Genomic DNA, 8,185 nt, shown 5'->3' on the forward strand with positions numbered 1-8,185 from the left:
GAAAGAGACATTTTCCTCTAGAAAAATCCCTGCATAGCTCACTGTGGTCGGGGCGAGGAGACACAAAGGCCTGGCTTATGCATCAGGATGTAGCCCGTGCTGGATAGGATGCCCTGTAAGGGGTCACCGGCCGTCAGGGGTTGGGGAGGGGAGCCGGGCGACATGGTGGGACTCTCTGGACTTTCACAGGAAGCGTCTATGCCAAAACCCGTGAGCAGCTTCCTGCGGTGGGACAGGCCAAGTCTTCACCGGGCACAGCTGTCTGGTGCCTGGTAAGTTATTAACTTGCTCTGACATCAATCACATTTATTGCACCAAACCTTGGAAAAGTGTGCTATGTACCTTTTTGGGGAGAAGTTTTAGGAAAACCGGTGAAAAGGGAGCTGTATCCATACCTGGTCGCTGTGGAACTGGGGGCTGGAACAGCGGCAGAGGTGACAGGTGGGCATGACTTAAGTGTCAGTGGCCTCATTCTGTCTTTTGAAGTTTACACTTTGCAACATTTTTGGTTGGTCGTTTATGAGCTTGCAGAAATATTTGACTCCATTGAATGACATATAAAGTGTCAGAACCATAATATATGCATAGACTATAACCATTGGTTTAAAAATAAGGTGGTATTTTTAGTTGCATGTAAAAAGAGCTGGAACAGGAGTCATTAGTGCTTTCTGGTTTAGTGGTAGGAATCTTTCTTTTCTCTTTCAAAGGCCTGTAGATCTGATTACTCTGGTTACCATGATGCACATTCCGGGGGAAGGCTGGGGAGTCCTCGGCTGTGCGCCTCGGAGGAACTCGGGAAGAGGATGCCGGGAGGGATTGGGGTCTCTCCCAGGATTCCTCCTGAAAAACAGGGCTCTCCATGATTCCAGGGTTCTCTCTTTGAGCCTTCATCTCTGAAGTGCTGGTTTTTATTTTAGTTGTCACTGAGGATGGGACTCAGAGTTCAGCACCGTTTCATAGCCAGCCCAGTCTGGGAGACACCTGCTAAATATAAAGTCCACTTTATATTTAAATGCACAAGCATTTCCTTTTTCTCACCACACCAGATGTGCAGCTAAGAAGTGAATGTCGTGTGATGGGCATTTGAAAGAATCATTGATCTTCCTTCCCTGGGACGTAAAAATCAGTAATGAAAACTTAAATTTGTTTGACCTTTATGGTTTAAAAATTATAGCGTGGTAAGACCTTGTTAAAATATATAAATCCATAAATTACCAGCCATTGCCAAGCCACAGGTAAAATTACGCTCTTGCTTCTGCAGACTGAGCCTGACTGTGCTCTGACAGCTCTGTGGGCGGGCTGGCCTGGCGGCTGCCCTCTGAAACCTCAGGGGGAGAGCTCTCCCGGCTGCCTTTCCACAGGAAGAGCCTCCGTCTCGAGGTGCCGTCCGCGTGGGGCTGTGGCGTGGGTCCAGGGAGGCCTTGCCAAGTGGCTTCAGCGCAGGCCCGCACCTGGCATGTCAGCGGAGTTTACACTCATGTATTTTCTCCTGAATCACTCAGGAATGCGTCGGCGGCCCAGCAGATGTGTCTGCATCAGGATCATTGGTGATCAGTTGAGCTTCCAGGAAACAATGTCAGGAAGCAGCGACGCTCGGAGGTGAGGAGCACAGGCTTGTCCTTCGCGATCCGACACAACCGGATCATGCACTTGGTCATAGTCATGCACTTCACATCTGCACACCTGTAGATTCGCATATTTAAGATGACTTCTGCTACATCAGCTCCTGTGGTTTATGGCAATGATGGGTACATTTTAGTAGTTGCACAGTTATATGCAAATTGGCTCTTCGGATATTAGTTTATGAATTTGCTTATCGGCAGCTCTCCCTGCATGAAACACCTTCCTCTCCCTTGTCTGTTTGCTTGGTTCGTCTCTTGTCCCCCGAGGTGTACTCCGGCGCCGTGGCCCGCAGGCAGCCTGTGCGGCCGTCCTGGTCTCTGTTGCATGCCTCTCTTCCCAGGGCAGTTTCTCGCTCTAACACATGGTTTTCAAATGGCTTCTTGACTCACCCATTCTTTCAGGTGTCTCTGAGCTTCACGAAGGCAGGAATCAATATTATTATTACTGTTGTTACTGGGTGTTTCTTTTTTTTACCATGGCACCCTTCCTTTTACCATTGCACAGGCATCTTTCTGGTACAGAGTCAGCTCTCACTGAGTAATGATTTAATTAATTACGTATTGATTGACTTTTCAGGTAGTGTTTACATTCTGGAGGGGAACAACCACCTGTGTTAAAAAACTTAGCAGAACAATGCCACGCTTTGTTTCTGGTTCTATGCAACGCTTCTCCTAGAGGAATGGTGGACTGTTAGACAAGGAAGGGCACCTACAGCTCAGTAACAGAACTTACCTGGGAGGAAACTAAGATCTGTAGAAATTAATCAGCCTCCCTGGCGTCACAGAGCTTGCTAATGACAGAGCCAGTACTTCAGAGAGGGAGGCACTGTTCAAAGGTGAGTGCTCACGGGCTCGAGGCCACACCTGTGCCGAACCCTGGCTAAGCCACTTGGCTTTGTGGCATCGGCTAGACAGTGTCTTCTCCAGCCCTGGGTTTCCACACCTCTCACTTGAAGAGGGTGTTCAGGAAAGAGGGTGAGGACCGAAGACTGTTCTTGTGAGGACTGAATGAGTCAACACACGGGAACGTGCTACGCAGTTGCACACAGCCACACAATAAGAGCGGTGGCTGCCTACTCTTACGCTTTTACGGGGGAAATCGGGGAAATCTTGATGCCGTCTCTGGCTGGAGGGAAACACTTAACTAAATCTCTGAATTACTGTTTATCCCACAACAAATAGGTGTCAATAGTCTTTCTTGTTTTAAGAAGGACCTTTACTCTTACATTTTCAAGTGTTCCAAGGAAACACTACCAATTTGATTTGTATCTGGTCTCTGTCTGTTCCATCAATTTAATTTTCCAACCTCCAGATTGTTAAATAGCACATGCTGTCTTTTTTTTTTTGTCTCTCACCCAAGTATATTTTTTCCATCGCTTTTCAAGGAGAGTGGAAGGGAGAGGGAGAGAGAGAGAAACATTGATGTGAGAGAGACACATCGATTGGTCGCCTCCCGCATGTGCCCCAACCAGGGCCGGGGATCCAGCCTGCGGCCAAGGTGCGTGCCTTTGACTGGAGTCGAATCCCAGGCCCTTTCGTCTGTGGGCCGACACTCCAACCACTGAGCCAGACTGGCTGGGGCAGCACATGCTGTCTTGATTTTGACCTGCAAATAACAAACTGTCATTTAATTCCCTCATAAATTAAAGATAATTGCAAGTGCTCGTTTTCTTGTGATTAGCGTTTAGAAGAGAACTAGGATGGAGAATATTCTTGGACTGTTATTTTGCCATACCAAAGTACTGCTGACGCCTGATTATCACGCTAAGCTATTCTAACACCTCGTAGCCATCAGATGTCTGTTGCGTGGGAGCTTGTGCTAACACCTCACCTCTTCGGGACTGACATCCCGGGCTGAGGCTCGCTGTTGCTCGGTGGTAGACGTGAGAATAGGGGGAATTTAAAAAGACGCATGAAGGGAGTGGAGAGCCTGGCCCAAGGCAAAATTGGGAAGTGGATTAGGCGAGTCTTTGCTCTTTTCTCAGGTGTCCTCGCCCTCTGTCCCTGCTTTCTTTTTTGGATGCCCCATCTGCAGACAGGTTTCTCCCGGTTGGATCCCCAAAGCCGCTCTGCCCTGTCATCCCGAGCTTGTGCAGCTGTGCCTTCCTTTTTCTATAAAAGATAGAACAGTAGCTCTACCTCTTGGATGGAAGGCCGGCCCTGCAGGCTGGCTCCCTCCACTTTTCAGGCCATGCGTTATTTCAAGTTGCCGTCTGCATACATGCAGCTACTTTTGCTCTGAAGACCAAAGCAAAGCCGAGGAATGAATGAGCTGTTCAAACTCTTCTGACACTGTGCTCCTCAGGGCAACCAGGAAAGCAGAGAATAGAAATCCGCTTCCTTTTAATTCATATACTCTTCTGGTTCTTCTTCATTTATTTTTTTGGGTTGCATTTCTGTTTGGGACGTTTCTGCTGATAGAACTTCAAGCTCGTGGTTCTTTCCCCCGTCAACTCAGGAGCCCATCAGAGCATTGCAAAAGCTTTCCTTATTTCTCTTGCCATCTTTGGATTGCTAGCATTTTCTTAGAGATTCCCTCTCTCTGCTTTCATTAACTATCTACTCTTGTCTACCGTTTTCAGAGCCCTTATTTGATGTTGATCATAGTAACTGAAACTCCCCCTCTGATAACTCCGAAGCCCGTGTCACGTCGGAGCCGGGCGCTGCTGCTTGCTCGTCTCTTCAGACTGTTTTTTGTGCTGTGTAACCTTCTGTGGGAAGCCGGGCATGGGTGTGACGCAGCAGGTCTAGGAACTGAGGTGATCCGGCCTCTGGTGCGAGGGCTATCATCTGGCTAGGAGCTGGCTGAGTTCAACGTTCGCTGCAGCTGCGAGTCCGGGGTTCAGTGCGCCCTCCTCTCCTTTTTCTTTCCTCCGTGTCACCTTTGGGTTTCCGCGAGGACTCCCTAAACCAGTCTGCGTGTGGAGCTGTCTCTGCCGTGACCCGTATTCACCGACGTCCTGCTGATGTGGCCGCCAGGCGATGGGGAGGACCGTGCACTACAGTCTTAACTCAGCCATCTGTCTCGTTAGTGGATTTGAGTCCCCTGGGAAGGGCGACCCTTAGAAGCATTTCTTAGCCTTTCTCTCGCCCTTCCATGAGGCAGGACCTAGAGAAGGCTGGGTTAGCTAAGGGCCTTTCCCTCGGGTCACCTCCCCTGGAGGGCAGAGCTTCACTATCGAGAAGACTTGGCTGCATCTCACTTGGTGGCTCTCTCCTGGTCCAAAACAGGAGGCGATTTCCCTTTGAGCTTCACCCTGAGAACCTGCTGGGTTCGTGGAGGTAAAAGCCGCGGGAATGTGCTGGCTCTTCCAAGGCAGGGCCCAGGAGTTTGAACACTCAGCTCGCCCCGCTCAGCGCCCAGCAATCTGCGCAGCTCTCGGGTGCGGGTTCCCACCCGCCGCTGGCTCCGGGCTCCTGCTGCAGGCCGGCTGCCCGCAGTGCGATGTCCCCACTCGCCTGTGGGGTGCTCTGCCCAGTGACCTCGGCTCTCCGACAGCTCCAAGAAGAGCCCCTGGTTTGCGGTTTGTACAGCTTTTCTCTCGTGATAGTGAGAGTGACGATTTCCAAGCTCTGCATGTCGGGAGCGAGAACGGGAGTCTCTCTGGCCTCCCGCTGGAACTCGCTCTGACGTCATGGACGGTTTCTCGCCTGCCCCCCCCCCCCCCGGGCCCCGGCTCCGCAGCCTCCCCACAGCTGTCATCCCAGCACTCGGTGTGTCCTCCCTGGCTTTCCTGGGTTCGCTCCAGCTTAGTTTCCGGTTTACATCTTCATTTTGTGCAGTTTTTTCTCACAGCTCCCTAAGGAAAGGAATATGGGAAATACATTTTCTGAGTCTGTATCTAAAAATGTCTTCTACGCTCAGTGTTTCTGATGGAAATCTGATGCCAGATGACTTGTTCTGCAAGCCGACGTGGCTGTGTCTGCTCTCCCCTTTCCACCCGCTGGCAGGGGCCCTTCCCTCTGCAGACTTCTGCACTGCATCACGGAGACAGTCCCTCGAAGTGCTGCTCTGATCACTTCATTTCTGGTTTGTTTTTGTGTGTTTGTTTGGATGTCTCCTTCTGTGATTTATATTACTCTGGTTTTGGACCTTCTGAATTCTCTATTTTTCTATTTGGCTTGCTTCCCTCCCACCTCCATTATTTCCATTGTACTGTACTTTTATAGGTAAATCTCAATTTTGTCTCCTAAATTTTTAAATTTTAGTAATTATAATTGAAAATTTTAAAAACTGTTTTTCTTTGTTCCCTGCTTGGCCCTTTTTCCTAATAACATGTTTGGTTTGTTGATAAATCTTTCCTAACCTCTTTTATGTTTTTTGGAAGAAATTTTGTTTAAATTCTATTCCGTTCTGTAAATATTGTATATATATTTTAGGGTAATATTTTCTAGGTGTTTTTGTTCTTACTAGAGTATTTATTTATTGAAGCGTAGCTGGCATGCAACATTATGTGAGTTCCATGCACAGCATAATGACCTGAACGTGTTTGTACCTGATCGCCACGGGAAATCTGGCCGCTGTCCGTCACCACACATGGGAGGTATGTGCCTGTGTGTGGGAGGGAGGGACAGAGGTGGCAGTTGATTGCTCTGTGTATACAAGAGCAATCAACTGCACCATTTTCACTCCTGCCCTCTGTGGCACTGACACGTCCCAGAAGCATGTGTGTCTCCCCCTGTGGTACTGACACGTCCCAGAAGCATGTGTGCCTGTGGTTTTATGACCTAGATAGGCTCCCATCTCAACCGAGCCCCCTCGTGCATCCTGTAGTCCAGAGCGTCTGAATGGTCTTGCACGGTGGTGTCCTGGCCTCACATCACGCACCCTCGCTCCCTGACTCCCCAAGGGCAACGTCAGTCCTGCAGGCTCCGCTCATAAGAGCGCCCTGGGCAGGTCACCATTTTAATCTTTTATGCAGTACTTTCATTGTACTTTTTCCATGTTTAGATACACAAATACTCACTGTTGTGTTGTGGTCAACTGCAGTGTTCTGTACAGTAACATGCTGCGCAGGTGAGAGCCTGGAGCAGTGGCTTCAGCACACAGCCCCGGGGTGCAGTGGTGGACCCCCCAGGCCTGTGTACGCGCCTCTGTGATGTTGGCACATGAAGAACTCACCCAGCGGTGCGCCTCTCACAACATAGCCCGTCGTTAGTGAGGCATGGCTGTTTCCTTTTTATTATTAGCCTCACTAATGTAGCTGGAAGAACTTCACACTCTTGATTTCTACCACATTGTATTATGCAGCCACTTGGTCTGTCATAGCGTTGACTCCAAAAGGCACTTCCTTCCTGGAGACCGCAGGAGATAGTTTACGTGGCCACTGCACCAGTGCAGACCATGGATTTCCCCCGGGTCCCCCCATTTAGTTTTAGTGGGAGGCCTTCTCTACTGAAACCTGTTTAGATCAAACGGCAGGTCCCAGGCTGCCTTTCCTTCGGTCCCCCGCTGCGGAGATGCACAGCTGTTGGGGCGGAATGTAGCTTGTTCAGTATTATAACATGTTGTGTGGGTTACGGAACAGTTGGGAGGTTGAGAAGCCTGTTCCAGGCTGAGCGTCCAGGGGTGACTCCCAAGGCCAAGAGCAGGCGGGTCGGTGTAGCTGGTCCTGCTGAACGGAGGCAGCTGCCGCCACCAGGAAGCTGTCACTGTGGCGGCTGCTCCAGAACCACGCCAGCTGGTGAGACCCAGGCCAGCAGAGGGACGCTTCATCCCGGCTCCCTCCTAGTCCCTCAGTCCTGAAGCCGAGTGTCTCACACACACACACACACACACACACACACACACACACACACACACACACGCCGGCGGGACCTGAATCGTGGGAGCTCCGCGTGCACGCTCACCGGGGAAGCGCAGTCTCGTCTCCCGCCCCGTGGAGCACAGAGGACGCAGAGGCTGAGTCCGTCTGCCGGATCGTGAGCCACGAGTGGTCGTTGCTGCAGCCTTGTCTTCCCCTGTTTCTTTTCTCTTTTTCTTGTATCTATGTTTAGGTTCTGTTATGGTTTCTTTTTGGCTGTTACTCTGATTTGAATGTGAGCTGTTTACTCAGAAGCTGTGGAGAGAAGCGGAGCTGATCTGGTGCAGCTGTCGGGGGGCTGGGGCCCGGACGCGGCTCACACGTGCTGTCTCCTCCGGGCCCCGTCACCTTCCCGTGGACACACCGACGGCGCTTTTCCAAACTGAATTCCTGTTCACTTAGTTCTCTTATTAACCGACTCGGTTCCCCTGCAGACACGGGTGTACTCACCCCCCTCCAACGGCTAAGCCTCGGGACATAAAGGCGGTGAGTGGGAGGCTTCTCCCTGGGTCCATATCCCACGACTCTGTGTGGGTGACGCCGGCACCTGCCAGCCTGCGGCCTCGGCATCAGCATCGGCCCTGGGCTGGCAGATCTTACAATTCAAGGTGCGGGATTGAGACTATTTCCATCTCATTAGTTTTCCTTTCACCTGCGTTCTCTGCGCTTCTGTGGGCCCAGCTGGTCTAGTGATAAAGCATCTTTATCATGACATATTTTAGAAAGAGATTGAAAGGACTATTTTAGACTTTTCTGTCC

General features: G+C 50.6%; 1 long non-coding RNA gene across 1 annotated transcript; it reads left to right on the plus strand.

The window, feature by feature from the left end:
- Nucleotides 1–5,582: 5,582 nt before the first annotated feature.
- Nucleotides 5,583–7,697, plus strand: LOC308556683. The gene is made up of 3 exons (XR_013998743.1): nucleotides 5,583–5,652; nucleotides 6,060–6,166; nucleotides 7,620–7,697. It is a non-coding gene; the product is annotated as an uncharacterized lncRNA (long non-coding RNA).
- Nucleotides 7,698–8,185: the final 488 nt, after the last annotated feature.

The sequence above is a fragment of the Miniopterus schreibersii genome (genome assembly GCF_964146895.1).
Source record: "Miniopterus schreibersii genome assembly, chromosome: 4".
NCBI lineage: Eukaryota > Metazoa > Chordata > Mammalia > Chiroptera > Miniopteridae > Miniopterus > Miniopterus schreibersii.